We start from the raw sequence: 26,490 nt of genomic DNA on the forward strand, positions 1-26,490 counted from the left end.
CAAATTGTGCAAGTGCATTCAAAGAATCTGCTTAATCTCTAAAATTGTCCAAACCTTGAAGTAAGAAAGCGACCTTTCAGCAGGAAAAAAAACACAATATGCCGTAACCCGGATTCGAACCAGGGTTGATGCGGCCACAACGCAGAGTACTAACCACTATACGATCACGGCAACGAAGACGAGCCAGGTAGGAATCGAATCTACAATCTTCTGATCCGTAGTCAGACGCGTTATCCGTTGCGCCACTGGCCCAGGTGACATATGGCAAGTTTAGTGTCCTATCTGTTTTTGAATCTAGTTTTGGATTTTAGAGTTCTTTTTAGTATATACTGTACAGAATGAATTTGAAAGAGTTACCTATGCACTTGCTCCAGGGCTATTTTCCTGTTAACATTGCAAGACAATTTTCTTATTACTGCAAAAACATCTTTTCAGTGTGTGATGAACTTGCTAAGACAATGCCTCAAGATTTTAATTTCCAGAATTCAGTAATTGATGTCAAATTTGAATTCTTTCAAAAGAATGTTTCAAAGACAAATAAATCAAAGCATGTAAAGATAGCTTCACAAAAAGCATTAAAGACAAATTGTGCAAGGGCATTCAAAGAATCTGCTTAATTTCTACAATTGTCCAAACCTTTAAGTAAGAAAGCGACTTATGAGCAAGAAAAAAAAGACTAAATGCCGTGACCCGGATTCGAACCGGGGTTGCTGCGGCCACAACGCAGAGTACTAACCACTATACGATCACGGCAACGAAGACGAGCCAGGTAGGAATCGAACCTAAAATCTTCTGATCCGTAGTAAGACGCGTTATCCGTTGCGCCACTGGCCCAGGTGACATACGGTAAGTTTAGTGTCCTATCTGTTTTTGAACCTAGTTTTGGATTTTAGAGTTCTTTTAAGTATATACTGTATAGAATGAATTTGAAAGAGTTACCTATGCACTTGCTCCAGGGCTAGTTTCCTGTTAACATTGCAAGACAATTTTCTTATTACTGCAAAAACATCTTTTCAGTGTGTGATGAACTTGCTAAGACAAAGCCTCAAGATTTTAATTTCCAGAATTCAGTAATCGATGTCAAATTTGAATTCTTTCAAAAGAATGTTTCACAGACAAATAAATCAAAGCATGTAAAGATAGCTTCACAAAAAGCATTAAAGACAAATTGTGCAAGGGCATTCAAAGAATCTGCTTAATTTCTACAATTGTCCAAACCTTTAAGTAAGAAAGCGACTTATGAGCAAGAAAAAAACACTAAATGCCGTGACCCGGAATCGAACCGGGGTTGCTGCGGCCACAACGCAGAGTACTAACCACTATACGATCACGGCAACGAAGACGAGCCAGGTAGGAATCGAACCTACAATCTTCTGATCCGTAGTCAGACGCGTTATCCGTTGCGCCACTGCCCCAGGTGACATACGGTCAGTTTAGTGTCCTATCTGTTTTTGAACCTAGTTTTGGATTTTAGAGTTCTTTTAAGTATATACTGTACAGAATGAATTTGAAAGAGTTACCTATACACTTGCTCCAGGGCTAGTTTCCTGTTAACATTGCAAGACAATTTTCTTATTACTGCAAAAACATCTTTTCAGTGTGTGATGAACTTGCTAAGCCTCAAGATTTTAATTTCCAGAATTCAGGAATCGATGTCAAATTTGAATTCTTTCAAAAGAATGTTTCAGAGACAAATAAATCAAAGCATGTAAAGATAGCTTCACAAAAAGCATTAAAGACAAATTGTGCAAGGGCATTCAAAGAATCTGCTTAATTTCTACAATTGTCCAAACCTTTAAGTAAGAAAGCGACTTATGAGCAAGAAAAAAAACACTAAATGCCGTGACCCGGATTCGAACCGGGGTTGCTGTGGCCACAACGCAGAGTACTAACCACTATACGATCAAGGAAACGAAGACGAGCCAGGTAGGAATCGATGCTACAATCTTCTGATCCGTAGTCAGACGCGTTATCCGTTGCGCCACTGGCCCAGGTGACATACAGTAAGTTTAGTGTCCTATCTGTTTTTGAACCTAGTTTTGGATTTTAGAGTTCTTTTAAGTATATACTGTACAGAATGAATTTGAAAGAGTTACCTATGCACTTGCTCCAGGGCTAGTTTCCTGTTAACATTGCAAGACAATTTTCTTATTACTGCAAAAACATCTTTTCAGTGTGTGATGAACTTGCTAAGACAAAGCCTCAAGATTTTAATTTCCAGAATTCAGTAATTGATGTCAAATTTGAATTCTTTCAAAAGAATGTTTCACAGACAAATAAATCAAAGCATGTAAAGATAGCTTCACAAAAAGCATTAAAGACAAATTGTGCAAGGGCATTCAAAGAATCTGCTTAATTTCTACAATTGTCCAAACCTTTAAGTAAGAAAGCGACTTATGAGCAAGAAAAAAACACTAAATGCCGTGACCCGGAATCGAACCGGGGTTGCTGCGGCCACAACGCAGAGTACTAACCACTATACGATCACGGCAACGAAGACGAGCCAGGTAGGAATCGAATCTACAATCTTCTGATCCGTAGTCAGACGCGTTATCTGTTGCGCCACTGGCCCAGGTGACATATGGTAAGTTTAGTGTCCTATCTGTTTTTGAATCTAGTTTTGGATTTTAGAGTTCTTTTTAGTAGATACTGTACAGAATGAATTTGAAAGAGTTACCTATGCACTTGCTCCAGGGCTAGTTTCCTGTTAACATTGCAAGACAATTTTCTTATTACTGCAAAAACATCTTTTCAGTGTGTGATGAACTTGCTAAGCTTCAAGATTTTAATTTCCAGAATTCAGGAATCGATGTCAAATTTGAATTCTTTCAAAAGAATGTTTCAGAGACAAATAAATCAAAGCATGTAAAGATAGCTTCACAAAAAGCATTAAAGACAAATTGTGCAAGGGCATTCAAAGAATCTGCTTAATTTCTACAATTGTCCAAACCTTTAAGTAAGAAAGCGACTTATGAGCAAGAAAAAAAACACTAAATGCAGTGACCCGGATTCGAACCGGGGTTGCTGCGGCCACAACGCAGAGTACTAACCACTATACGATCACGGCAACGAAGATGAGCCAGGTAGGAATCGAACCTACAATCTTCTGATCTGTAGTCAGACGCGTTATCCGTTGCGCCACTGCCCCAGGTGACATACGGTAAGTTTAGTGTCCTATCTGTTTTTGAACCTAGTTTTGGATTTAAGAGTTCTTTTATGTATATACTGTACAGAATGAATTTGAAAGAGTTACCTATGCACTTGCTCCAGGGCTAGTTTCCTGTTAACATTGCAAGACAATTTTCTTATTACTGCAAAAACATCTTTTCAGTGTGTGATGAACTTGCTAAGCCTCAAGATTTTAATTTCCAGAATTCAGGAATCGATGTCAAATTTGAATTCTTTCAAAAGAATGTTTCAGAGACAAATAAATCAAAGCATGTAAAGATAGCTTCACAAAAAGCATTAAAGACAAATTGTGCAAGGGCATTCAAAGAATCTGCTTAATTTCTACAATTGTCCAAACCTTTAAGTAAGAAATCGACTTATGAGCAAGAAAAAAAACACTAAATGCCGTGACCCGGATTCGAACCGGGGTTGCTGTGGCCACAACGCAGAGTACTAACCACTATACGATCACGGCAACGAAGACGAGCCAGGTAGGAATCAAACCTACAATCTTCTGATCCGTAGTCAGACGCGTTATCCGTTGCGCCACTGGCCCAAGTGACATACGGTAAGTTTAGTGTCCTATCTGTTTTTGAACCTAGTTTTGGATTTTAGAGTTCTTTTAAGTATATACTGTACAGAATGAATTTGAAAGAGTTACCTATGCACTTGCTCCAGGGCTAGTTTCCTGTTAACATTGCAAGACAATTTTCTTATTACTGCAAAAACATCTTTTCAGTGTGTGATGAACTTGCTAAGACAAAGCCTCAAGATTTTAATTTCCAGAATTCAGGAATCGATGTCAAATTTGAATTCTTTCAAAAGAATGTTTCAGAGACAAATAAATCAAAGCATGTAAAGATAGCTTCACAAAAAGCATTAAAGACAAATTGTGCAAGGGCATTCAAAGAATCTGCTTAATTTCTACAATTGTCCAAACCTTTAAGTAAGAAAGCGACTTATGAGCAAGAAAAAAAACACTAAATGCCGTGACCCAGATTCGAACCGGGGTTGCTGCGGCCACAACGCAGAGTACTAACCACTATACGATCACGGCAACGAAGACGAGCCAGGTAGGAATCGAACCTACAATCTTCTGATCCGTAGTCAGACGCGTTATCCGTTGCGCCACTGGCCCAGGTGACATACAGTAAGTTTAGTGTCCTATCTGTTTTTGAATCTAGTTTTGGATTTTAGAGTTCTTTTTAGTATATACTGTACAGAATGAATTTGAAAGAGTTACCTATGCACTTGCTCCAGGGCTAGTTTCCTGTTAACATTGCAAGACAATTTTCTTATTACTGCAAAAACATCTTTTCAGTGTGTGATGAACTTGCTAAGCCTCAAGATTTTAATTTCCAGAATTCAGGAATCGATGTCAAATTTGAATTCTTTCAAAAGAATGTTTCAGAGACAAATAAATCAAAGCATGTAAAGATAGCTTCACAAAAAGCATTAAAGACAAATTGTGCAAGGGTATTCAAAGAATCTGCTTAATTTCTACAATTGTCCAAACCTTTAAGTAAGAAAGCGACTTATGAGCAAGAAAAAAAACACTAAATGCAGTGACCCGGATTCGAACCGGGGTTGCTGCGGCCACAACGCAGAGTACTAACCACTATACGATCACGGCAACGAAGACGAGCCAGGTAGGAATCGAACCTACAATCTTCTGATCCGTAGTCAGACGCGTTATCCGTTGCGCCACTGGCCCAGGTGACATACAGTAAGTTTTGTGTCCTATCTGTTTTTGAACCTAGTTTTGGATTTTAGAGTTCTTTTAAGTATATACTGTACAGAATGAATTTGAAAGAGTTACCTATGCACTTCCTCCAGGGCTAGTTTCCTGTTAACATTGCAAGACAATTTTCTTATTACTGCAAAAACATCTTTTCAGTGTGTGATGAACTTGCTAAGACAAAGCCTCAAGATTTTAATTTCCAGAATTCAGTAATTGATGTCAAATTTGAATTCTTTCAAAAGAATGTTTCACAGACAAATAAATCAAAGCATGTAAAGATAGCTTCACAAAAAGCATTAAAGACAAATTGTGCAAGTGCATTCAAAGAATCTGCTTAATCTCTAAAATTGTCCAAACCTTGAAGTAAGAAAGCGACCTTTCAGCAGGAAAAAAAACACAAAATGTCGTAACCCGGATTCGAACCAGGGTTGCTGCGGCCACAACGCAGAGTACTAACCACTATACGATCACGGCAACGAAGACGAGCCAGGTAGGAATCGAATCTACAATCTTCTGATCCGTAGTCAGACGCGTTATCTGTTGCGCCACTGGCCCAGGTGACATATGGTAAGTTTAGTGTCCTATCTGTTTTTGAATCTAGTTTTGGATTTTAGAGTTCTTTTTAGTAGATACTGTACAGAATGAATTTGAAAGAGTTACCTATGCACTTGCTCCAGGGCTAGTTTCCTGTTAACATTGCAAGACAATTTTCTTATTACTGCAAAAACATCTTTTCAGTGTGTGATGAACTTGCTAAGCTTCAAGATTTTAATTTCCAGAATTCAGGAATCGATGTCAAATTTGAATTCTTTCAAAAGAATGTTTCAGAGACAAATAAATCAAAGCATGTAAAGATAGCTTCACAAAAAGCATTAAAGACAAATTGTGCAAGGGCATTCAAAGAATCTGCTTAATTTCTACAATTGTCCAAACCTTTAAGTAAGAAAGCGACTTATGAGCAAGAAAAAAAACACTAAATGCAGTGACCCGGATTCGAACCGGGGTTGCTGCGGCCACAACGCAGAGTACTAACCACTATACGATCACGGCAACGAAGATGAGCCAGGTAGGAATCGAACCTACAATCTTCTGATCTGTAGTCAGACGCGTTATCCGTTGCGCCACTGCCCCAGGTGACATACGGTAAGTTTAGTGTCCTATCTGTTTTTGAACCTAGTTTTGGATTTAAGAGTTCTTTTATGTATATACTGTACAGAATGAATTTGAAAGAGTTACCTATGCACTTGCTCCAGGGCTAGTTTCCTGTTAACATTGCAAGACAATTTTCTTATTACTGCAAAAACATCTTTTCAGTGTGTGATGAACTTGCTAAGCCTCAAGATTTTAATTTCCAGAATTCAGGAATCGATGTCAAATTTGAATTCTTTCAAAAGAATGTTTCAGAGACAAATAAATCAAAGCATGTAAAGATAGCTTCACAAAAAGCATTAAAGACAAATTGTGCAAGGGCATTCAAAGAATCTGCTTAATTTCTACAATTGTCCAAACCTTTAAGTAAGAAAGCGACTTATGAGCAAGAAAAAAAACACTAAATGCCGTGACCCGGATTCGAACCGGGGTTGCTGTGGCCACAACGCAGAGTACTAACCACTATACGATCACGGCAACGAAGACGAGCCAGGTAGGAATCAAACCTACAATCTTCTGATCCGTAGTCAGACGCGTTATCCGTTGCGCCACTGGCCCAGGTGACATACGGTAAGTTTAGTGTCCTATCTGTTTTTGAACCTAGTTTTGGATTTTAGAGTTCTTTTAAGTATATACTGTACAGAATGAATTTGAAAGAGTTACCTATGCACTTGCTCCAGGGCTAGTTTCCTGTTAACATTGCAAGACAATTTTCTTATTACTGCAAAAACATCTTTTCAGTGTGTGATGAACTTGCTAAGACAAAGCCTCAAGATTTTAATTTCCAGAATTCAGGAATCGATGTCAAATTTGAATTCTTTCAAAAGAATGTTTCACAGACAAATAAATCAAAGCATGTAAAGATTGCTTCACAAAAAGCATTAAAGACAAATTGTGCAAGGGCATTCAAAGAATCTGCTTAATTTCTACAATTGTCCAAACCTTTAAGTAAGAAAGCGACTTATGAGCAAGAAAAAAAACACTAAATGCCGTGACTCGGGGTTGCTGCGGCCACAATGCAGAGTACTAACCACTATACGATCACGGCAACGAAGACGAGCCAGGTAGGAATCGAACCTAAAATCTTCTGATCCGTAGTCAGACGCGTTATCCGTTGCGCCACTGGCCCAGGTGACATACGGTAAGTTTAGGGTCCTATCTGTTTTTGAACCTAGTTTTGGATTTTAGAGTTCTTTTAAGTATATACTGTACAGAATGAATTTGAAAGAGTTACCTATGCACTTGCTCCAGGGCTAGTTTCCTGTTAACATTGCAAGACAATTTTCTTATTACTGCAAAAACATCTTTTCAGTGTGTGATGAACTTGCTAAGACAAAGCCTCAAGATTTTAATTTCCAGAATTCAGGAATCGATGTCAAATTTGAATTCTTTCAAAAGAATGTTTCAGAGACAAATAAATCAAAGCATGTAAAGATAGCTTCACAAAAAGCATTAAAGACAAATTGTGCAAGGGCATTCAAAGAATCTGCTTAATTTCTACAATTGTCCAAACCTTTAAGTAAGAAAGCGACTTATGAGCAAGAAAAAAAACACTAAATGCCGTGACCCGGATTCGAACCGGGGTTGCTGCGGCCACAACGCAGAGTACTAACCACTATACGATCACGGCAACGAAGACGAGCCAGGTAGGAATCGAACCTACAATCTTCTGATCCGTAGTCAGACGCGTTATCCGTTGCGCCACTGGCCCAGGTGACATACAGTAAGTTTAGTGTCCTATCTGTTTTTGAATCTAGTTTTGGATTTTAGAGTTCTTTTTAGTATATACTGTACAGAATGAATTTGAAAGAGTTACCTATGCACTTGCTCCAGGGCTAGTTTCCTGTTAACATTGCAAGACAATTTTCTTATTACTGCAAAAACATCTTTTCAGTGTGTGATGAACTTGCTAAGCCTCAAGATTTTAATTTCCAGAATTCAGGAATCGATGTCAAATTTGAATTCTTTCAAAAGAATGTTTCAGAGACAAATAAATCAAAGCATGTAAAGATAGCTTCACAAAAAGCATTAAAGACAAATTGTGCAAGGGCATTCAAACAATCTGCTTAATTTCTACAATTGTCCAAACCTTTAAGTAAGAAAGCGACTTATGAGCAAGAAAAAAAACACTAAATGTAGTGACCCGGATTCGAACCGGGGTTGCTGCGGCCACAACGCAGAGTACTAACCACTATACGATCACGGCAACGAAGACGAGCCAGGTAGGAATCGAACCTACAATCTTCTGATCCGTAGTCAGAGGCGTTATCCGTTGCGCCACTGGCCCAGGTGACATACGGTAAGTTTAGTGTCCTATCTGTTTTTGAATCTAGTTTTGGATTTTAGAGTTCTTTTAAGTATATACTGTACAGAATGAATTTGAAAGAGTTACCTATGCACTTGCTCCAGGGCTAGTTTCCCGTTAACATTGCAAGACAATTTTCTTATTACTGCAAAAACATCTTTTCAGTGTGTGATGAACTTGCTAAGACAAAGCCTCAAGATTTTAATTTCCAGAATTCAGTAATTGATGTCAAATTTGAATTCTTTCAAAAGAATGTTTCAGAGACAAATAAATCAAAGCATGTAAAGATAGCTTCACAAAAAGCATTAAAGACAAATTGTGCAAGGGCATTCAAAGAATCTGCTTAATTTCTACAATTGTCCAAACCTTTAAGTAAGAAAGCGACTTATGAGCAAGAAACAAACACTAAATGCCGTGACCCGGATTCGAACCGGGGTTGCTGCGGCCACAACGCAGAGTACTAACCACTATACGATCACAGCAACGAAGACGAGCCAGGTAGGAATCGAACCTACAATCTTCTGATCCGTAGTCAGACGCGTTATCCGCTGCGCCACTGGCCCAGGTGACATAGGGTAAGTTTAGTGTCCTATCTGTTTTTGAATCTAGTTTTGGATTTTAGAGTTCTTTTAATATATACTGTACAGAATGAATTTGAAAGAGTTACCTATGCACTTGCTCCAGGGCTAGTTTCCTGTTAACATTGCAAGACAATTTTCGTATTACTGCAAAAACATCTTTTCAGTGTGTGATGAACTTGCTAAGACAAAGCCTCAAGATTTTAATTTCCAGAATTCAGTAATTGATGTCAAATTTGAATTCTTTCAAAACAATGTTTCAAAGACAAATAAATCAAAGCATGTAAAGATAGCTTCACAAAAAGCATTAAAGACAAATTGTGCAAGGGCATTCAAAGAATCTGCTTAATTTCTACAATTGTCCAAACCTTTAAGTAAGAAAGCGACTTATGAGCAAGAAAAAAAACACTAAATGCCGTGACCCGGATTCGAACCGGGGTTGCTGCGGCCACAACGCAGAGTACTAACCACTATACGATCACGGCAATGAAGACGAGCCAGGTAGGAATCGAACCTAAAATCTTCTGATCCGTAGTAAGACGCGTTATCCGTTGCGCCACTGGCCCAGGTGACATACGGTAAGTTTAGTGTCCTATCTGTTTTTGAACCTAGTTTTGGATTTTAGAGTTCTTTTAAGTATATACTGTACAGAATGAATTTGAAAGAGTTACCTATGCACTTGCTCCAGGGCTAGTTTCCTGTTAACATTGCAAGACAATTTTCTTATTACTGCAAAAACATCTTTTCAGTGTGTGATGAACTTGCTAAGACAAAGCCTCAAGATTTTAATTTCCAGAATTCAGTAATCGATGTCAAATTTGAATACTTTCAAAAGAATGTTTCACAGACAAATAAATCAAAGCATGTAAAGATAGCTTCACAAAAAGCATTAAAGACAAATTGTGCAAGGGCATTCAAAGAATCTGCTTAATTTCTACAATTGTCCAAACCTTTAAGTAAGAAAGCGACTTATGAGCAAGAAAAAAAACACTAAATGCCGTGACCCGGATTCGAACCGGGGTTGCTGCGGCCACAACGCAGAGTACTAACCACTATACGATCACGGCAACGAAGACGAGCCAGGTAGGAATCGAACCTACAATCTTCTGATCCGTAGTCAGACGCGTTATCCGTTGCGCCACTGCCCCAGATGACATACGGTAAGTTTAGTGTCCTATCTGTTTTTGAACCTAGTTTTGGATTTTAGAGTTCTTTTAAGTATATACTGTACAGAATGAATTTGAAAGAGTTACCTATGCACTTGCTCCAGTGCTAGTTTCCTGTTAACATTGCAAGACAATTTTCTTATTACTGCAAAAACATCTTTTCAGTGTGTGATGAACTTGCTAAGCCTCAAGATTTTAATTTCCAGAATTCAGGAATCGATGTCAAATTTGAATTCTTTCAAAAGAATGTTTCAGAGACAAATAAATCAAAGCATGTAAAGATAGCTTCACAAAAAGCATTAAAGACAAATTGTGCAAGGGCATTCAAAGAATCTGCTTAATTTCTACAATTGTCCAAACCTTTAAGTAAGAAAGCGACTTATGAGCAAGAAAAAAAACACTAAATGCCGTGACCCGGATTCGAACCGGGGTTGCTGTGGCCACAACGCAGAGTACTAACCACTATACGATCACGGCAACGAAGACGAGCCAGGTAGGAATCGATGCTACAATCTTCTGATCCGTAGTCAGACGCGTTATCCGTTGCGCCACTGGCCCAGGTGACATACAGTAAGTTTAGTGTCCTATCTGTTTTTGAATCTAGTTTTGGATTTTAGAGTTCTTTTAAGTATATACTGTACAGAATGAATTTGAAAGAGTTACCTATGCACTTGCTCCAGGGCTAGTTTCCTGTTAACATTGCAAGACAATTTTCTTATTACTGCAAAAACATCTTTTCAGTGTGTGATGAACTTGCTAAGACAAAGCCTCAAGATTTTAATTTCCAGAATTCAGTAATTGATGTCAAATTTGAATTCTTTCAAAAGAATGTTTCAGAGACAAATAAATCAAAGCATGTAAAGATAGCTTCACAAAAAGCATTAAAGACAAATTGTGCAAGGGCATTCAAAGAATCTGCTTAATTTCTACAATTGTCCAAACCTTTAAGTAAGAAAGCGACTTATGAGCAAGAAACAAACACTAAATGCCGTGACCCGGATTCGAACCGGGGTTGCTGCGGCCACAACGCAGAGTACTAACCACTATACGATCACGGCAACGAAGACGAGCCAGGTAGGAATCGAACCTACAATCTTCTGATCCGTAGTCAGACGCGTTATCCGTTGCGCCACTGGCCCAGGTGACATACGGTAAGTTTAGTGTCCTATCTGTTTTTGAACCTAGTTTTGGATTTTAGAGTTCTTTTAAGTATATACTGTACAGAATGAATTTGAAAGAGTTACCTATGCACTTGCTCCAGGGCTAGTTTCCTGTTAACATTGCAAGACAATTTTCTTATTACTGCAAAAACATCTTTTCAGTGTGTGATGAACTTGCTAAGACAAAGCCTCAAGATTTTAATTTCCAGAATTCAGTAATTGATGTCAAATTTGAATTCTTTCAAAAGAATGTTTCACAGACAAATAAATCAAAGCATGTAAAGATAGCTTCACAAAAAGCATTAAAGACAAATTGTGCAAGTGCATTCAAAGAATCTGCTTAATCTCTAAAATTGTCCAAACCTTGAAGTAAGAAAGCGACCTTTCAGCAGGAAAAAAAACACAAAATGCCGTAACCCGGATTCGAACCAGGGTTGCTGCGGCCACAACGCAGAGTACTAACCACTATACGATCACGGCAACGAAGACGAGCCAGGTAGGAATCGAACCTACAATCTTCTGATCCGTAGTCAGACGCGTTATCCGTTGCGCCACTGGCCCAGGTGACATGCAGTAAGTTTAGTGTCCTATCTGTTTTTGAATCTAGTTTTGGATTTTAGAGTTCTTTTTAGTATATACTGTACAGAATGAATTTGAAAGAGTTACCTATGCACTTGCTCCAGGGCTAGTTTCCTGTTAACATTGCAAGACAATTTTCTTATTACTGCAAAAACATCTTTTCAGTGTGTGATGAACTTGCTAAGCCTCAAGATTTTAATTTCCAGAATTCAGGAATCGATGTCAAATTTGAATTCTTTCAAAAGAATGTTTCAGAGACAAATAAAGCAAAGCATGTAAAGATAGCTTCACAAAAAGCATTAAAGACAAATTGTGCAAGGGCATTCAAAGAATCTGCTTAATTTCTACAATTGTCCAAACCTTTAAGTAAGAAAGCGACTTATGAGCAAGAAAAAAAACACTAAATGCCGTGACCCGGATACGAACCGGGGTTGCTGCGGCCACAACGCAGAGTACTAACCACTATACGATCACGGCAACGAAGACGAGCCAGGTAGGAAACGAACCTACAATCTTCTGATCCGTAGTCAGACGCGTTATCCGTTGCGCCACTGGCCCAGGTGACATACGGTAAGTTTAGTGTCCTATCTGTTTTTGAACCTAGTTTTGGATTTTAGAGTTCTTTTAAGTATATACTGTACAGAATGAATTTGAAAGAGTTACCTATGCACTTGCTCCAGGGCTAGTTTCCTGTTAACATTGCAAGACAATTTTCTTATTACTGCAAAAACATCTTTTCAGTGTGTGATGAACTTGCTAAGACAAAGCCTCAAGATTTTAATTTCCAGAATTCAGTAATTGATGTCAAATTTGAATTCTTTCAAAAGAATGTTTCACAGACAAATAAATCAAAGCATGTAAAGATAGCTTCACAAAAAGCATTAAAGACAAATTGTGCAAGTGCATTCAAAGAATCTGCTTAATCTCTAAAATTGTCCAAACCTTGAAGTAAGAAAGCGACCTTTCAGCAGGAAAAAAAACACAAAATGCCGTAACCCGGATTCGAACCAGGGTTGCTGCGGCCACAACGCAGAGTACTAACCACTATACGATCACGGCAACGAAGACGAGCCAGGTAGGAATCGAATCTACAATTTTCTGATCCGTAGTCAGACGCGTTATCTGTTGCGCCACTGGCCCAGGTGACATATGGTAAGTTTAGTGTCCTATCTGTTTTTGAATCTAGTTTTGGATTTTAGAGTTCTTTTTAGTAGATACTGTACAGAATGAATTTGAAAGAGTTACCTATGCACTTGCTCCAGGGCTAGTTTCCTGTTAACATTGCAAGACAATTTTCTTATTACTGCAAAAACATCTTTTCAGTGTGTGATAAACTTGCTAAGCTTCAAGATTTTAATTTCCAGAATTCAGGAATCGATGTCAAATTTGAATTCTTTCAAAAGAATGTTTCACAGACAAATAAATCAAAGCATGTAAAGATAGCTTCACAAAAAGCATTAAAGACAAATTGTGCAAGTGCATTCAAAGAATCTGCTTAATCTCTACAATTGTCCAAACCTTTAAGTAAGAAAGCGACTTATGAGCAAGAAAAAAAACACTAAATGCCGTGACCCGGATTCGAACCGGGGTTGCTGCGGCCACAACGCAGAGTACTAACCACTATACGATCACGGCAACGAAGACGAGCCAGGTAGGAATCGAACCTACAATCTTCTGATCCGTAGTCAGACGCGTTATCCGTTGCGCCACTGGCCCAGGTGACATACGGTAAGTTTAGTGTCCTATCTGTTTTTGAACCTAGTTTTGGATTTTAGAGTTCTTTTAAGTATATACTGTACAGAATGAATTTGAAAGAGTTACCTATGCACTTGCTCCAGGGCTAGTTTCCTGTTAACATTGCAAGACAATTTTCTTATTACTGCAAAAACATCTTTTCAGTGTGTGATGAACTTGCTAAGACAAAGCCTCAAGATTTTAATTTCCAGAATTCAGTAATCAATGTCAAATTTGAATTCTTTCAAAAGAATGTTTCACAGACAAATAAATCAAAGCATGTAAAGATAGCTTCACAAAAAGCATTAAAGACAAATTGTGCAAGTGCATTCAAAGAATCTGCTTAATCTCTAAAATTGTCCAAACCTTGAAGTAAGAAAGCGACCTTTCAGCAGGAAAAAAAACACAATATGCCGTAACCCGGATTCGAACCAGGGTTGATGCGGCCACAACGCAGAGTACTAACCACTATACAATCACGGCAACGAAGACGAGCCAGGTAGGAATCGAATCTACAATCTTCTGATCCGTAGTCAGACGCGTTATCCGTTGCGCCACTGGCCCAGGTGACATATGGTAAGTTTAGTGTCCTATCTGTTTTTGAATCTAGTTTTGGATTTTAGAGTTCTTTTTAGTATATACTGTACAGAATGAATTTGAAAGAGTTACCTATGCACTTGCTCCAGGGCTAGTTTCCTGTTAACATTGCAAGACAATTTTCTTATTACTGCAAAAACATCTTTTCAGTGTGTGATGAACTTGCTAAGACAATGCCTCAAGATTTTAATTTCCAGAATTCAGTAATTGATGTCAAATTTGAATTCTTTCAAAAGAATGTTTCAAAGACAAATAAATCAAAGCATGTAAAGATAGCTTCACAAAAAGCATTAAAGACAAATTGTGCAAGGGCTTTCAAAGAATCTGCTTAATTTCTACAATTGTCCAAACCTTTAAGTAAGAAAGCGACTTATGAGCAAGAAAAAAAACACTAAATGCCGTGACCCGGATTCGAACCGGGGTTGCTGCGGCCACAACGCAGAGTACTAACCACTATACGATCACGGCAACGAAGACGAGCCAGGTAGGAATCGAACCTAAAATCTTCTGATCCGTAGTAAGACGCGTTATCCGTTGCGCCACTGGCCCAGGTGACATACGGTAAGTTTAGTGTCCTATCTGTTTTTGAACCTAGTTTTGGATTTTAGAGTTCTTTTAAGTATATACTGTACAGAATGAATTTGAAAGAGTTACCTATGCACTTGCTCCAGGGCTAGTTTCCTGTTAACATTGCAAGACAATTTTCTTATTACTGCAAAAACATCTTTTCAGTGTGTGATGAACTTGCTAAGACAAAGCCTCAAGATTTTAATTTCCAGAATTCAGTAATCGATGTCAAATTTGAATTCTTTCAAAAGAATGTTTCACAGACAAATAAATCAAAGCATGTAAAGATAGCTTCACAAAAAGCATTAAAGACAAATTGTGCAAGGGCATTCAAAGAATCTGCTTAATTTCTACAATTGTCCAAACCTTTAAGTAAGAAAGCGACTTATGAGCAAGAAAAAAACACTAAATGCCGTGACCCGGATTCGAACCGGGGTTGCTGCGGCCACAACGCAGAGTACTAACCACTATACGATCACGGCAACGAAGACGAGCCAGGTAGGAATCGAACCTACAATCTTCTGATCCGTAGTCAGACGCGTTATCCGTTGCGCCACTGCCCCAGGTGACATACGGTAAGTTTAGTGTCCTATCTGTTTTTGAACCTAGTTTTGGATTTTAGAGTTCTTTTAAGTATATACTGTACAGAATGAATTTGAAAGAGTTACCTATGCACTTGCTCCAGGGCTAGTTTCCTGTTAACATTGCAAGACAATTTTCTTATTACTGCAAAAACATCTTTTCAGTGTGTGATGAACTTGCTAAGCCTCAAGATTTTAATTTCCAGAATTCAGGAATCGATGTCAAATTTGAATTCTTTCAAAAGAATGTTTCAGAGACAAATAAATCAAAGCATGTAAAGATAGCTTCACAAAAAGCATTAAAGACAAATTGTGCAAGGGCATTCAAAGAATCTGCTTAATTTCTACAATTGTCCAAACCTTTAAGTAAGAAAGCGACTTATGAGCAAGAAAAAAAACACTAAATGCCGTGACCAGGATTCGAACCGGGGTTGCTGTGGCCACAACGCAGAGTACTAACCACTATACGATCACGGCAACGAAGACGAGCCAGGTAGGAATCGATGCTACAATCTTCTGATCCGTAGTCAGACGCGTTATCCGTTGCGCCACTGGCCCAGGTGACATACAGTAAGTTTAGTGTCCTATCTGTTTTTGAACCTAGTTTTGGATTTTAGAGTTCTTTTAAGTATATACTGTACAGAATGAATTTGAAAGAGTTACCTATGCACTTGCTCCAGGGCTAGTTTCCTGTTAACATTGCAAGACAATTTTCTTATTACTGCAAAAACATCTTTTCAGTGTGTGATGAACTTGCTAAGACAAAGCCTCAAGATTTTAATTTCCAGAATTCAGTAATTGATGTCAAATTTGAATTCTTTCAAAAGAATGTTTCACAGACAAATAAATCAAAGCATGTAAAGATAGCTTCACAAAAAGCATTAAAGACAAATTGTGCAAGTGCATTCAAAGAATCTGCCTAATCTCTAAAATTGTCCAAACCTTGAAGTAAGAAAGCGACCTTTCAGCAGGAAAAAAAACACAAAATGCCGTAACCCGGATTTGAACCAGGGTTGCTGCGGCCACAACGCAGAGTACTAACCACTATACGATCACGGCAACAAAGACGAGCCAGGTAGGAATCGAATCTACAATCTTCTGATCCGTAGTCAGACGCGTTATCTGTTGCGCCACTGGCCCAGGTGACATATGGTAAGTTTAGTGTCCTATCTGTTTTTGAATCTAGTTTTGGATTTTAGAGTTCTTTTTAGTAGATACTGTACAGAATGAATTTGAAAGAGTTACCTATGCACTTGCTCCAGGGCTAGTTTCCTGTTAACATTGCAAGACAATTTTCTTATTACTGCAAAAACATCTTTTCAGTGTGTGATGAACTTGCTAAGCTTCAAGATTTTAATTTCCAGAATTCAGGAATCGATGTCAAATTTGAATTCTTTCAAAAGAATGTTTCAGAGACAAATAAATCAAAGCATGTAAAGATAGCTTCACAAAAAGCATTAAAGACAAATTGTGCAAGGGCATTCAAAGAATCTGCTTAATTTCTACAATTGTCCAAACCTTTAAGTAAGAAAGCGACTTATGAGCAAGAAAAAAAACACTAAATGCCGGGACCCAGATTCAAACCGGGGTTGCTGCGGGCACAACGCAGAGTACTAACCACTATACGATCACGGCAACGAAGACGAGCCAGGTAGGAATCGAACCTACAATCTTCTGATCTGTAGTCAGACGTGTTATCCGTTGCGCCACTGCCCCAGGTGACATACGGTAAGTTTAGTGTCCTATCTGTTTTTGAACCTAGTTTTGGATTTAAGAGTTCTTTTAAGTATATACTGTACAGAATGAATTTGAAAGAGTTACCTATGCACTTGCTCCAGGGCTAGTTTCCTGTTAACATTGCAAGACAATTTTCTTATTACTGCAAAAACATCTTTTCAGTGTGTGATGAACTTGCTAAGCCTCAAGATTTTAATTTCCAGAATTCAGGAATCGATGTCAAATTTGAATTCTTTCAAAAGAATGTTTCAGAGACAAATAAATCAAAGCATGTAAAGATAGCTTCACAAAAAGCATTAAAGACAAATTGTGCAAGGGCATTCATGGAATCTGCTTAATTTCTACAATTGTCCAAACCTTTAAGTAAGAAATCGACTTATGAGCAAGAAAAAAAACACTAAATGCCGTGACCCGGATTCGAACCGGGGTTGCTGTGGCCACAACGCAGAGTACTAACCACTATACGATCACGGCAACGAAGACGAGCCAGGTAGGAATCAAACCTACAATCTTCTGATCCGTAGTAAGACGCGTTATCCGTTGCGCCACTGGCCCAGGTGACATACGGTAAGTTTAGTGTCCTATCTGTTTTTGAACCTAGTTTTGGATTTTAGAGTTCTTTTAAGTATATACTGTACAGAATGAATTTGAAAGAGTTACCTATGCACTTGCTCCAGGGCTAGTTTCCTGTTAACATTGCAAGACAATTTTTTTATTACTGCAAAAACATCTTTTCAGTGTGTGATGAACTTGCTAAGACAAAGCCTCAAGATTTTAATTTCCAGAATTCAGTAATTGATGTCAAATTTGAATTCTTTCAAAAGAATGTTTCACAGACAAATAAATCAAAGCATGTAAAGATAGCTTCACAAAAAGCATTAAAGACAAATTGTGCAAGTGCATTCAAAGAATCTGCTTAATCTCTAAAATTGTCCAAACCTTGAAGTAAGAAAGCGACCTTTCAGCAGGAAAAAAAACACAAAATGCCGTAACCCGGATTCGAACCAAGGTTGCTGCGGCCACAACGCAGAGTACTAACCACTATACGATCACGGCAACGAAGACGAGCCAGGTAGGAATCGAATCTACAATCTTCTGATCCGTAGTCAGACGCGTTATCTGTTGCGCCACTGGCCCAGGTGACATATGGTAAGTTTAGTGTCCTATCTGTTTTTGAATCTAGTTTTGGATTTTAGTTCTTTTTAGTAGATACTGTACAGAATGAATTTGAAAGAGTTACCTATGCACTTGCTCCAGGGCTAGTTTCCTGTTAACATTGCAAGACAATTTTCTTATTACTGCAAAAACATCTTTTCAGTGTGTGATGAACTTGCTAAGCTTCAAGATTTTAATTTCCAGAATTCAGGAATCGATGTCAAATTTGAATTCTTTCAAAAGAATGTTTGAGAGACAAATAAATCAAAGCATGTAAAGATAGCTTCACAAAAAGCATTAAAGACAAATTGTGCAAGGGCATTCAAAGAATCTGCTTAATTTCTACAATTGTCCAAACCTTTAAGTAAGAAAGCGACTTATGAGCAAGAAAAAAAACACTAAATGCCGTGACCCGGATTCGAACCTGGGTTGCTGCGGCCACAACGCAGAGTACTAACCACTATACGATCACGGCAACGAAGACGAGCCAGGTAGGAATCGAACCTACAATCTTCTGATCTGTGGTCAGACGCGTTATCCGTTGCGCCACTGCCCCAGGTGACATACAGTAAGTTTAGTGTCCTATCTGTTTTTGAACCTAGTTTTGGATTTAAGAGTTCTTTTAAGTATATACTGTACAGAATGAATTTGAAAGAGTTACCTATGCACTTGCTCCAGGGCTAGTTTCCTGTTAACATTGCAAGACAATTTTCTTATTACTGCAAAAACATCTTTTCAGTGTGTGATGAACTTGCTAAGACAAAGCCTCAAGATTTTAATTTCCAGAATTCAGTAATCAATGTCAAATTTGAATTCTTTCAAAAGAATGTTTCACAGACAAATAAATCAAAGCATGTAAAGATAGCTTCACAAAAAGCATTAAAGACAAATTGTGCAAGTGCATTCAAAGAATCTGCTTAATCTCTAAAATTGTCCAAACCTTGAAGTAAGAAAGCGACCTTTCAGCAGGAAAAAAAACACAATATGCCGTAACCCGGATTCGAACCAGGGTTGATGCGGCCACAACGCAGAGTACTAACCACTATACGATCACGGCAACGAAGACGAGCCAGGTAGGAATCGAATCTACAATCTTCTGATCCGTAGTCAGACGCGTTATCCGTTGCGCCACTGGCCCAGGTGACATATGGTAAGTTTAGTGTCCTATCTGTTTTTGAATCTAGTTTTGGATTTTAGAGTTCTTTTTAGTATATACTGTACAGAATGAATTTGAAAGAGTTACCTATGCACTTGCTCCAGGGCTAGTTTCCTGTTAACATTGCAAGACAATTTTCTTATTACTGCAAAAACATCTTTTCAGTGTGTGATGAACTTGCTAAGACAATGCCTCAAGATTTTAATTTCCAGAATTCAGTAATTGATGTCAAATTTGAATTCTTTCAAAAGAATGTTTCAAAGACAAATAAATCAAAGCATGTAAAGATAGCTTCACAAAAAGCATTAAAGACAAATTGTGCAAGGGCATTCAAAGAATCTGCTTAATTTCTACAATTGTCCAAACCTTTAAGTAAGAAAGCGACTTATGAGCAAGAAAAAAAACACTAAATGCCGTGACCCGGATTCGAACCGGGGTTGCTGCGGCCACAACGCAGAGTACTAACCACTATACGATCACGGCAACGAAGACGAGCCAGGTAGGAATCGAACCTAAAATCTTCTGATCCGTAGTAAGACGCGTTATCCGTTGCGCCACTGGCCCAGGTGACATACGATAAGTTTAGTGTCCTATCTGTTTTTGAACCTAGTTTTGGATTTTAGAGTTCTTTTAAGTATATACTGTACAGAATGAATTTGAAAGAGTTACCTATGCACTTGCTCCAGGGCTAGTTTCCTGTTAACATTGCAAGACAATTTTCTTATTACTGCAAAAACATCTTTTCAGTGTGTGATGAACTTGCTAAGACAAAGCCTCAAGATTTTAATTTCCAGAATTCAGTAATCGATGTCAAATTTGAATTCTTTCAAAAGAATGTTTCACAGACAAATAAATCAAAGCATGTAAAGATAGCTTCACAAAAAGCATTAAAGACAAATTGTGCAAGGGCATTCAAAGAATCTGCTTAATTTCTACAATTGTCCAAACCTTTAAGTAAGAAAGCGACTTATGAGCAAGAAAAAAACACTAAATGCCGTGACCCGGATTCGAACCGGGGTTGCTGCGGCCACAACGCAGAGTACTAACCACTATACGACCACGGCAACGAAGACGAGCCAGGTAGGAATCGAACCTACAATCTTCTGATCTGTAGTCAGACGCGTTATCCGTTGCGCCACTGCCCCAGGTGACATACGGTAAGTTTAGTGTCCTATCTGTTTTTGAACCTAGTTTTGGATTTTAGAGTTCTTTTAAGTATATACTGTACAGAATGAATTTGAAAGAGTTACCTATGCACTTGCTCCAGGGCTAGTTTCCTGTTAACATTGCAAGACAATTTTCTTATTACTGCAAAAACATCTTTTCAGTGTGTGATGAACTTGCTAAGCCTCAAGATTTTAATTTCCAGAATTCAGGAATCGATGTCAAATTTGAATTCTTTCAAAAGAATGTTTCAGAGACAAATAAATCAAAGCATGTAAAGATAGCTTCACAAAAAGCATTAAAGACAAATTGTGCAAGGGCATTCAAAGAATCTGCTTAATTTCTACAATTGTCCAAACCTTTAAGTAAGAAAGCGACTTATGAGCAAGAAAAAAAACACTAAATGCCGTGACCCGGATTCGAACCGGGGTTGCTGTGGCCACAACGCAGAGTACTAACCACTATACGATCACGGCAACGAAGACGAGCCAGGTAGGAATCGATGCTACAATCTTCTGATCCGTAGTCAGACGCGTTATCCGTTGCGCCACTGGCCCAGGTGACATACGGTAAGTTTAGTGTCCTATCTGTTTTTGAACCTAGTTTTGGATTTTAGAGTTCTTTTAAGTATATACTGTACGGAATGAATTTGAAAGAGTTACCTATGCACTTGCTCCAGGGCTAGTTTCCTGTTAACATTGCAAGACAATTTTCTTATTACTGCAAAAACATCTTTTCAGTGTGTGATGAACTTGCTAAGACAAAGCCTCAAGATTTTATTTTCCAGAATTCAGTAATTGATGTCAAATTTGAATTCTTTCAAAAGAATGTTTCACAGACAAATAAATCAAAGCATGTAAAGATAGCTTCACAAAAAGCATTAAAGACAAATTGTGCAAGTGCATTCAAAGAATCTGCCTAATGTCTAAAATTGTCCAAACCTTGAAGTAAGAAAGCGACCTTTCAGCAGGAAAAAAAACACAAAATGCCGTAACCCGGATTCGAACCAGGGTTGCTGCGGCCACAACGCAGAGTACTAACCACTATACGATCACGGCAACGAAGACGAGCCAGGTAGGAATCGAATCTACAATCTTCTGATCCGTAGTCAGACGCGTTATCTGTTGCGCCACTGGCCCAGGTGACATATGGTAAGTTTAGTGTCCTATCTGTTTTTGAATCTAGTTTTGGATTTTAGAGTTCTTTTTAGTAGATACTGTACAGAATGAATTTGAAAGAGTTACCTATGCACTTGCTCCAGGGCTAGTTTCCTGTTAACATTGCAAGACAATTTTCTTATTACTGCAAAAACATCTTTTCAGTGTGTGATGAACTTGCTAAGCTTCAAGATTTTAATTTCCAGAATTCAGGAATCGATGTCAAATTTGAATTCTTTCAAAAGAATGTTTCACAGACAAATAAATCAAAGCATGTAAAGATAGCTTCACAAAAAGCATTAAAGACAAATTGTGCAAGGGCATTCAAAGAATCTGCTTAATTTCTACAATTGTCCAAACCTTTAAGTAAGAAAGCGACTTATGAGCAAGAAAAAAACACTAAATGCCGTGACCCGGATTCGAACCGGGGTTGCTGCGGCCACAACGCAGAGTACTAACCACTATACGACCACGGCAACGAAGACGAGCCTACAATCTTCTGATCCGTAGTCAGACGCGTTATCCGTTGCGCCACTGCCACAGGTGACATACAGTAAGTTTAGTGTCCTATCTGTTTTTGAACCTAGTTTTGGATTTTAGAGTTCTTTTAAGTATATACTGTACAGAATGAATTTGAAAGAGTTACCTATGCACTTGCTCCAGGGCTAGTTTCCTGTTAACATTGCAAGACAATTTTCTTATTACTGCAAAAACATCTTTTCAGTGTGTGATGAACTTGCTAAGCCTCAAGATTTTAATTTCCAGAATTCAGGAATCGATGTCAAATTTGAATTCTTTCAAAAGAATGTTTCAGAGACAAATAAATCAAAGCATGTAAAGATAGCTTCACAAAAAGCATTAAAGACAAATTGTGCAAGGGCATTCAAAGAATCTGCTTAATTTCTACAATTGTCCAAACCTTTAAGTAAGAAAGCGACTTATGAGCAAGAAAAAAAACACTAAATGCCGTGACCCGGATTCGAACCGGGGTTGCTGTGGCCACAACGCAGAGTACTAACCACTATACGATCACGGCAACGAAGACGAGCCAGGTAGGAATCGATGCTACAATCTTCTGATCCGTAGTCAGACGCGTTATCCGTTGCGCCACTGGCCCAGGTGACATACAGTAAGTTTAGTGTCCTATCTGTTTTTGAACCTAGTTTTGGATTTTAGAGTTCTTTTAAGTATATACTGTACAGAATGAATTTGAAAGAGTTACCTATGCACTTGCTCCAGGGCTAGTTTCCTGTTAACATTGCAAGACAATTTTCTTATTACTGCAAAAACATCTTTTCAGTGTGTGATGAACTTGCTAAGACAAAGCCTCAAGATTTTAATTTCCAGAATTCAGTAATTGATGTCAAATTTGAATTCTTTCAAAAGAATGTTTCACAGACAAATAAATCAAAGCATGTAAAGATAGCTTCACAAAAAGCATTAAAGACAAATTGTGCAAGTGCATTCAAAGAATCTGCCTAATCTCTAAAATTGTCCAAACCTTGAAGTAAGAAAGCGACCTTTCAGCAGGAAAAAAAACACAAAATGCCGTAACCCGGATTCGAACCAGGGTTGCTGCGGCCACAACGCAGAGTACTAACCACTATACGATCACGGCAACGAAGACGAGCCAGGTAGGAATCGAATCTACAATCTTCTGATCCGTAGTCAGACGCGTTATCTGTTGCGCCACTGGCCCAGGTGACATATGGTAAGTTTAGTGTCCTATCTGTTTTTGAATCTAGTTTTGGATTTTAGAGTTCTTTTTAGTAGATACTGTACAGAATGAATTTGAAAGAGTTACCTATGCACTTGCTCCAGGGCTAGTTTCCTGTTAACATTGCAAGACAATTTTCTTATTACTGCAAAAACATCTTTTCAGTGTGTGATGAACTTGCTAAGCTTCAAGATTTTAATTTCCAGAATTCAGGAATCGATGTCAAATTTGAATTCTTTCAAAAGAATGTTTCAGAGACAAATAAATCAAAGCATGTAAAGATAGCTTCACAAAAAGCATTAAAGACAAATTGTGCAAGGGCATTCAAAGAATCTGCTTAATTTCTACAATTGTCCAAACCTTTAAGTAAGAAAGCGACTTATGAGCAAGAAAAAAAACACTAAATGCCGTGACCCGGATTCGAACCGGGGTTGCTGCGGGCACAACGCAGAGTACTAACCACTATACGATCACGGCAACGAAGACGAGCCAGGTAGGAATCGAACCTACAATCTTCTGATCTGTAGTCAGACGTGTTATCCGTTGCGCCATTGCCCCAGGTGACATACGGTAAGTTTAGTGTCCTATCTGTTTTTGAACCTAGTTTTGGATTTAAGAGTTCTATTAAGTATATACTGTACAGAATGAATTTGAAAGAGTTACCTATGCACTTGCTCCAGGGCTAGTTTCCTGTTAACATTGCAAGACAATTTTCTTATTACTGCAAAAACATCTTTTCAGTGTGTGATGAACTTGCTAAGCCTCAAGATTTTAATTTCCAGAATTCAGGAATCGATGTCAAATTTGAATTCTTTCAAAAGAATGTTTCAGAGACAAATAAATCAAAGCATGTAAAGATAGCTTCACAAAAAGCATTAAAGACAAATTGTGCAAGGGCATTCATGGAATCTGCTTAATTTCTACAATTGTCCAAACCTTTAAGTAAGAAAGCGACTTATGAGCAAGAAAAAAAACACTAAATGCCGTGACCCGGATTCGAACCGGGGTTGCTGTGGCCACAACGCAGAGTACTAACCACTATACGATCACGGCAACGAAGACGAGCCAGGTAGGAATCAAACCTACAATCTTCTGATCCGTAGTAAGACGCGTTATCCGTTGCGCCACTGGCCCAGGTGACATACGGTAAGTTTAGTGTCCTATCTGTTTTTGAACCTAGTTTTGGATTTTAGAGTTCTTTTAAGTATATACTGTACAGAATGAATTTGAAAGAGTTACCTATGCACTTGCTCCAGGGCTAGTTTCCTGTTAACATTGCAAGACAATTTTTTTATTACTGCAAAAACATCTTTTCAGTGTGTGATGAACTTGCTAAGACAAAGCCTCAAGATTTTAATTTCCAGAATTCAGTAATTGATGTCAAATTTGAATTCTTTCAAAAGAATGTTTCACAGACAAATAAATCAAAGCATGTAAAGATAGCTTCACAAAAAGCATTAAAGACAAATTGTGCAAGTGCATTCAAAGAATCTGCTTAATCTCTAAAATTGTCCAAACCTTGAAGTAAGAAAGCGACCTTTCAGCAGGAAAAAAAACACAAAATGCCGTAACCCGGATTCAAACCAGGGTTGCTGCGGCCACAACGCAGAGTACTAACCACTATACGATCACGGCAACGAAGACGAGCCAGGTAGGAATCGAATCTACAATCTTCTGATCCATAGTCAGACGCGTTATCTGTTGCGCCACTGGCCCAGTTGACATATGGTAAGTTTAGTGTCCTATCTGTTTTTGAATCTAGTTTTGGATTTTAGTTCTTTTTAGTAGATACTGTACAGAATGAATTTGAAAGAGTTACCTATGCACTTGCTCCAGGGCTAGTTTCCTGTTAACATTGCAAGACAATTTTCTTATTACTGCAAAAACATCTTTTCAGTGTGTGATGAACTTGCTAAGCTTCAAGATTTTAATTTCCAGAATTCAGGAATCGATGTCAAATTTGAATTCTTTCAAAAGAATGTTTCAGAGACAAATAAATCAAAGCATGTAAAGATAGCTTCACAAAAAGCATTAAAGACAAATTGTACAAGGGCATTCAAAGAATCTGCTTAATTTCTACAATTGTCCAAACCTTTAAGTAAGAAAGCGACTTATGAGCAAGAAAAAAAACACTAAATGCCGTGACCCGGATTCGAACCGGGGTTGCTGCGGCCACAACGCAGAGTACTAACCACTATACGATCACGGCAACGAAGACGAGCCAGGTAGGAATCGAACCTACAATCTTCTGATCTGTGGTCAGACGCGTTATCCGTTGCGCCACTGCCCCAGGTGACATACGGTAAGTTTAGTGTCCTATCTGTTTTTGAACCTAGTTTTGGATTTAAGAGTTCTTTTAAGTATATACTGTACAGAATGAATTTGAAAGAGTTACCTATGCACTTGCTCCAGGGCTAGTTTCCTGTTAACATTGCAAGACAATTTTCTTATTACTGCAAAAACATCTTTTCAGTGTGTGATGAACTTGCTAAGCCTCAAGATTTTAATTTCCAGAATTCAGGAATCGATGTCAAATTTGAATTCTTTCAAAAGAATGTTTCAGAGACAAATAAATCAAAGCATGTAAAGATAGCTTCACAAAAAGCATTAAAGACAAATTGTGCAAGGGCATTCAAAGAATCTGCTTAATTTCTACAATTGTCCAAACCTTTAAGTAAGAAAGCGACTTATGAGCAAGAAAAAAAACACTAAATGCCGTGACCCGGATTCGAACCGGGGTTGCTGTGGCCACAACGCAGAGTACTAACCACTATACGATCACGGCAACAAAGACGAGCCAGGTAGGAATCAAACCTACAATCTTCTGATCCGTAGTCAGACGCGTTATCCGTTGCGCCACTGGCCCTGGTGACATACGGTAAGTTTAGTGTCCTATCTGTTTTTGAACCTAGTTTTGGATTTTAGAGTTCTTTTAAGTATATACTGTACAGAATGAATTTGAAAGAGTTACCTATGCACTTGCTCCAGGGCTAGTTTCCTGTTAACATTGCAAGACAATTTTCTTATTACTGCAAAAACATCTTTTCAGTGTGTGATGAACTTGCTAAGACAAAGCCTC

General features: G+C 38.3%; 47 non-coding genes across 47 annotated transcripts; all 47 read right to left on the reverse strand.

Moving 5' to 3' along the window:
* Nucleotides 1-179: 179 nt before the first annotated feature.
* On the reverse strand, nucleotides 180-252 carry TRNAR-ACG (transfer RNA arginine (anticodon ACG)). The gene has a single exon. It is a non-coding gene; the product is annotated as a tRNA-Arg (tRNA).
* A 429-nt stretch (nucleotides 253-681) lies between these two features.
* On the reverse strand, nucleotides 682-753 carry TRNAH-GUG (transfer RNA histidin (anticodon GUG)). The gene has a single exon. It is a non-coding gene; the product is annotated as a tRNA-His (tRNA).
* Nucleotides 754-1,262: 509 nt separating this feature from the next.
* TRNAH-GUG (transfer RNA histidin (anticodon GUG)) lies at nucleotides 1,263-1,334 on the reverse strand. The gene has a single exon. It is a non-coding gene; the product is annotated as a tRNA-His (tRNA).
* Nucleotides 1,335-1,342: 8 nt separating this feature from the next.
* Nucleotides 1,343-1,415, reverse strand: TRNAR-ACG (transfer RNA arginine (anticodon ACG)). Its single transcript has one exon. It is a non-coding gene; the product is annotated as a tRNA-Arg (tRNA).
* A 1,004-nt stretch (nucleotides 1,416-2,419) lies between these two features.
* Nucleotides 2,420-2,491, reverse strand: TRNAH-GUG (transfer RNA histidin (anticodon GUG)). Its single transcript has one exon. It is a non-coding gene; the product is annotated as a tRNA-His (tRNA).
* A 584-nt stretch (nucleotides 2,492-3,075) lies between these two features.
* On the reverse strand, nucleotides 3,076-3,148 carry TRNAC-ACA (transfer RNA cysteine (anticodon ACA)). The gene has a single exon. It is a non-coding gene; the product is annotated as a tRNA-Cys (tRNA).
* A 503-nt stretch (nucleotides 3,149-3,651) lies between these two features.
* On the reverse strand, nucleotides 3,652-3,724 carry TRNAR-ACG (transfer RNA arginine (anticodon ACG)). Its single transcript has one exon. It is a non-coding gene; the product is annotated as a tRNA-Arg (tRNA).
* Nucleotides 3,725-4,233: 509 nt separating this feature from the next.
* TRNAR-ACG (transfer RNA arginine (anticodon ACG)) lies at nucleotides 4,234-4,306 on the reverse strand. Its single transcript has one exon. It is a non-coding gene; the product is annotated as a tRNA-Arg (tRNA).
* A 503-nt stretch (nucleotides 4,307-4,809) lies between these two features.
* On the reverse strand, nucleotides 4,810-4,882 carry TRNAR-ACG (transfer RNA arginine (anticodon ACG)). The gene has a single exon. It is a non-coding gene; the product is annotated as a tRNA-Arg (tRNA).
* A 429-nt stretch (nucleotides 4,883-5,311) lies between these two features.
* On the reverse strand, nucleotides 5,312-5,383 carry TRNAH-GUG (transfer RNA histidin (anticodon GUG)). Its single transcript has one exon. It is a non-coding gene; the product is annotated as a tRNA-His (tRNA).
* A 584-nt stretch (nucleotides 5,384-5,967) lies between these two features.
* Nucleotides 5,968-6,040, reverse strand: TRNAC-ACA (transfer RNA cysteine (anticodon ACA)). The gene has a single exon. It is a non-coding gene; the product is annotated as a tRNA-Cys (tRNA).
* A 503-nt stretch (nucleotides 6,041-6,543) lies between these two features.
* Nucleotides 6,544-6,616, reverse strand: TRNAR-ACG (transfer RNA arginine (anticodon ACG)). Its single transcript has one exon. It is a non-coding gene; the product is annotated as a tRNA-Arg (tRNA).
* A 498-nt stretch (nucleotides 6,617-7,114) lies between these two features.
* Nucleotides 7,115-7,187, reverse strand: TRNAR-ACG (transfer RNA arginine (anticodon ACG)). The gene has a single exon. It is a non-coding gene; the product is annotated as a tRNA-Arg (tRNA).
* Nucleotides 7,188-7,616: 429 nt separating this feature from the next.
* On the reverse strand, nucleotides 7,617-7,688 carry TRNAH-GUG (transfer RNA histidin (anticodon GUG)). The gene has a single exon. It is a non-coding gene; the product is annotated as a tRNA-His (tRNA).
* An 8-nt stretch (nucleotides 7,689-7,696) lies between these two features.
* Nucleotides 7,697-7,769, reverse strand: TRNAR-ACG (transfer RNA arginine (anticodon ACG)). The gene has a single exon. It is a non-coding gene; the product is annotated as a tRNA-Arg (tRNA).
* Nucleotides 7,770-8,272: 503 nt separating this feature from the next.
* On the reverse strand, nucleotides 8,273-8,345 carry TRNAR-ACG (transfer RNA arginine (anticodon ACG)). The gene has a single exon. It is a non-coding gene; the product is annotated as a tRNA-Arg (tRNA).
* A 428-nt stretch (nucleotides 8,346-8,773) lies between these two features.
* Nucleotides 8,774-8,845, reverse strand: TRNAH-GUG (transfer RNA histidin (anticodon GUG)). The gene has a single exon. It is a non-coding gene; the product is annotated as a tRNA-His (tRNA).
* An 8-nt stretch (nucleotides 8,846-8,853) lies between these two features.
* On the reverse strand, nucleotides 8,854-8,926 carry TRNAR-ACG (transfer RNA arginine (anticodon ACG)). The gene has a single exon. It is a non-coding gene; the product is annotated as a tRNA-Arg (tRNA).
* A 428-nt stretch (nucleotides 8,927-9,354) lies between these two features.
* TRNAH-GUG (transfer RNA histidin (anticodon GUG)) lies at nucleotides 9,355-9,426 on the reverse strand. The gene has a single exon. It is a non-coding gene; the product is annotated as a tRNA-His (tRNA).
* Nucleotides 9,427-9,936: 510 nt separating this feature from the next.
* On the reverse strand, nucleotides 9,937-10,008 carry TRNAH-GUG (transfer RNA histidin (anticodon GUG)). The gene has a single exon. It is a non-coding gene; the product is annotated as a tRNA-His (tRNA).
* Nucleotides 10,009-10,016: 8 nt separating this feature from the next.
* TRNAR-ACG (transfer RNA arginine (anticodon ACG)) lies at nucleotides 10,017-10,089 on the reverse strand. The gene has a single exon. It is a non-coding gene; the product is annotated as a tRNA-Arg (tRNA).
* Nucleotides 10,090-11,093: 1,004 nt separating this feature from the next.
* Nucleotides 11,094-11,165, reverse strand: TRNAH-GUG (transfer RNA histidin (anticodon GUG)). The gene has a single exon. It is a non-coding gene; the product is annotated as a tRNA-His (tRNA).
* An 8-nt stretch (nucleotides 11,166-11,173) lies between these two features.
* On the reverse strand, nucleotides 11,174-11,246 carry TRNAR-ACG (transfer RNA arginine (anticodon ACG)). Its single transcript has one exon. It is a non-coding gene; the product is annotated as a tRNA-Arg (tRNA).
* Nucleotides 11,247-11,675: 429 nt separating this feature from the next.
* Nucleotides 11,676-11,747, reverse strand: TRNAH-GUG (transfer RNA histidin (anticodon GUG)). Its single transcript has one exon. It is a non-coding gene; the product is annotated as a tRNA-His (tRNA).
* Nucleotides 11,748-11,755: 8 nt separating this feature from the next.
* On the reverse strand, nucleotides 11,756-11,828 carry TRNAR-ACG (transfer RNA arginine (anticodon ACG)). Its single transcript has one exon. It is a non-coding gene; the product is annotated as a tRNA-Arg (tRNA).
* A 503-nt stretch (nucleotides 11,829-12,331) lies between these two features.
* TRNAR-ACG (transfer RNA arginine (anticodon ACG)) lies at nucleotides 12,332-12,404 on the reverse strand. Its single transcript has one exon. It is a non-coding gene; the product is annotated as a tRNA-Arg (tRNA).
* Nucleotides 12,405-12,833: 429 nt separating this feature from the next.
* TRNAH-GUG (transfer RNA histidin (anticodon GUG)) lies at nucleotides 12,834-12,905 on the reverse strand. The gene has a single exon. It is a non-coding gene; the product is annotated as a tRNA-His (tRNA).
* A 504-nt stretch (nucleotides 12,906-13,409) lies between these two features.
* TRNAH-GUG (transfer RNA histidin (anticodon GUG)) lies at nucleotides 13,410-13,481 on the reverse strand. Its single transcript has one exon. It is a non-coding gene; the product is annotated as a tRNA-His (tRNA).
* Nucleotides 13,482-13,489: 8 nt separating this feature from the next.
* On the reverse strand, nucleotides 13,490-13,562 carry TRNAR-ACG (transfer RNA arginine (anticodon ACG)). Its single transcript has one exon. It is a non-coding gene; the product is annotated as a tRNA-Arg (tRNA).
* A 509-nt stretch (nucleotides 13,563-14,071) lies between these two features.
* TRNAR-ACG (transfer RNA arginine (anticodon ACG)) lies at nucleotides 14,072-14,144 on the reverse strand. Its single transcript has one exon. It is a non-coding gene; the product is annotated as a tRNA-Arg (tRNA).
* Nucleotides 14,145-14,573: 429 nt separating this feature from the next.
* On the reverse strand, nucleotides 14,574-14,645 carry TRNAH-GUG (transfer RNA histidin (anticodon GUG)). The gene has a single exon. It is a non-coding gene; the product is annotated as a tRNA-His (tRNA).
* Nucleotides 14,646-15,154: 509 nt separating this feature from the next.
* Nucleotides 15,155-15,226, reverse strand: TRNAH-GUG (transfer RNA histidin (anticodon GUG)). Its single transcript has one exon. It is a non-coding gene; the product is annotated as a tRNA-His (tRNA).
* Nucleotides 15,227-15,234: 8 nt separating this feature from the next.
* On the reverse strand, nucleotides 15,235-15,307 carry TRNAR-ACG (transfer RNA arginine (anticodon ACG)). Its single transcript has one exon. It is a non-coding gene; the product is annotated as a tRNA-Arg (tRNA).
* Nucleotides 15,308-16,312: 1,005 nt separating this feature from the next.
* Nucleotides 16,313-16,384, reverse strand: TRNAH-GUG (transfer RNA histidin (anticodon GUG)). Its single transcript has one exon. It is a non-coding gene; the product is annotated as a tRNA-His (tRNA).
* A 1,662-nt stretch (nucleotides 16,385-18,046) lies between these two features.
* Nucleotides 18,047-18,118, reverse strand: TRNAH-GUG (transfer RNA histidin (anticodon GUG)). Its single transcript has one exon. It is a non-coding gene; the product is annotated as a tRNA-His (tRNA).
* Nucleotides 18,119-18,700: 582 nt separating this feature from the next.
* TRNAC-ACA (transfer RNA cysteine (anticodon ACA)) lies at nucleotides 18,701-18,773 on the reverse strand. The gene has a single exon. It is a non-coding gene; the product is annotated as a tRNA-Cys (tRNA).
* Nucleotides 18,774-19,282: 509 nt separating this feature from the next.
* On the reverse strand, nucleotides 19,283-19,355 carry TRNAR-ACG (transfer RNA arginine (anticodon ACG)). The gene has a single exon. It is a non-coding gene; the product is annotated as a tRNA-Arg (tRNA).
* A 429-nt stretch (nucleotides 19,356-19,784) lies between these two features.
* Nucleotides 19,785-19,856, reverse strand: TRNAH-GUG (transfer RNA histidin (anticodon GUG)). Its single transcript has one exon. It is a non-coding gene; the product is annotated as a tRNA-His (tRNA).
* A 509-nt stretch (nucleotides 19,857-20,365) lies between these two features.
* TRNAH-GUG (transfer RNA histidin (anticodon GUG)) lies at nucleotides 20,366-20,437 on the reverse strand. The gene has a single exon. It is a non-coding gene; the product is annotated as a tRNA-His (tRNA).
* Nucleotides 20,438-20,445: 8 nt separating this feature from the next.
* Nucleotides 20,446-20,518, reverse strand: TRNAC-ACA (transfer RNA cysteine (anticodon ACA)). The gene has a single exon. It is a non-coding gene; the product is annotated as a tRNA-Cys (tRNA).
* A 1,005-nt stretch (nucleotides 20,519-21,523) lies between these two features.
* On the reverse strand, nucleotides 21,524-21,595 carry TRNAH-GUG (transfer RNA histidin (anticodon GUG)). Its single transcript has one exon. It is a non-coding gene; the product is annotated as a tRNA-His (tRNA).
* Nucleotides 21,596-22,098: 503 nt separating this feature from the next.
* Nucleotides 22,099-22,170, reverse strand: TRNAH-GUG (transfer RNA histidin (anticodon GUG)). Its single transcript has one exon. It is a non-coding gene; the product is annotated as a tRNA-His (tRNA).
* A 1,070-nt stretch (nucleotides 22,171-23,240) lies between these two features.
* On the reverse strand, nucleotides 23,241-23,312 carry TRNAH-GUG (transfer RNA histidin (anticodon GUG)). The gene has a single exon. It is a non-coding gene; the product is annotated as a tRNA-His (tRNA).
* Nucleotides 23,313-23,816: 504 nt separating this feature from the next.
* TRNAH-GUG (transfer RNA histidin (anticodon GUG)) lies at nucleotides 23,817-23,888 on the reverse strand. Its single transcript has one exon. It is a non-coding gene; the product is annotated as a tRNA-His (tRNA).
* Nucleotides 23,889-25,548: 1,660 nt separating this feature from the next.
* Nucleotides 25,549-25,620, reverse strand: TRNAH-GUG (transfer RNA histidin (anticodon GUG)). The gene has a single exon. It is a non-coding gene; the product is annotated as a tRNA-His (tRNA).
* An 8-nt stretch (nucleotides 25,621-25,628) lies between these two features.
* Nucleotides 25,629-25,701, reverse strand: TRNAC-ACA (transfer RNA cysteine (anticodon ACA)). The gene has a single exon. It is a non-coding gene; the product is annotated as a tRNA-Cys (tRNA).
* Nucleotides 25,702-26,204: 503 nt separating this feature from the next.
* On the reverse strand, nucleotides 26,205-26,277 carry TRNAR-ACG (transfer RNA arginine (anticodon ACG)). The gene has a single exon. It is a non-coding gene; the product is annotated as a tRNA-Arg (tRNA).
* Nucleotides 26,278-26,490: the final 213 nt, after the last annotated feature.

The sequence above is a fragment of the Crinia signifera genome, chromosome 4, assembly GCF_055691185.1.
Source record: "Crinia signifera chromosome 4, ASM5569118v1, whole genome shotgun sequence".
Taxonomy (NCBI): domain Eukaryota; kingdom Metazoa; phylum Chordata; class Amphibia; order Anura; family Myobatrachidae; genus Crinia; species Crinia signifera.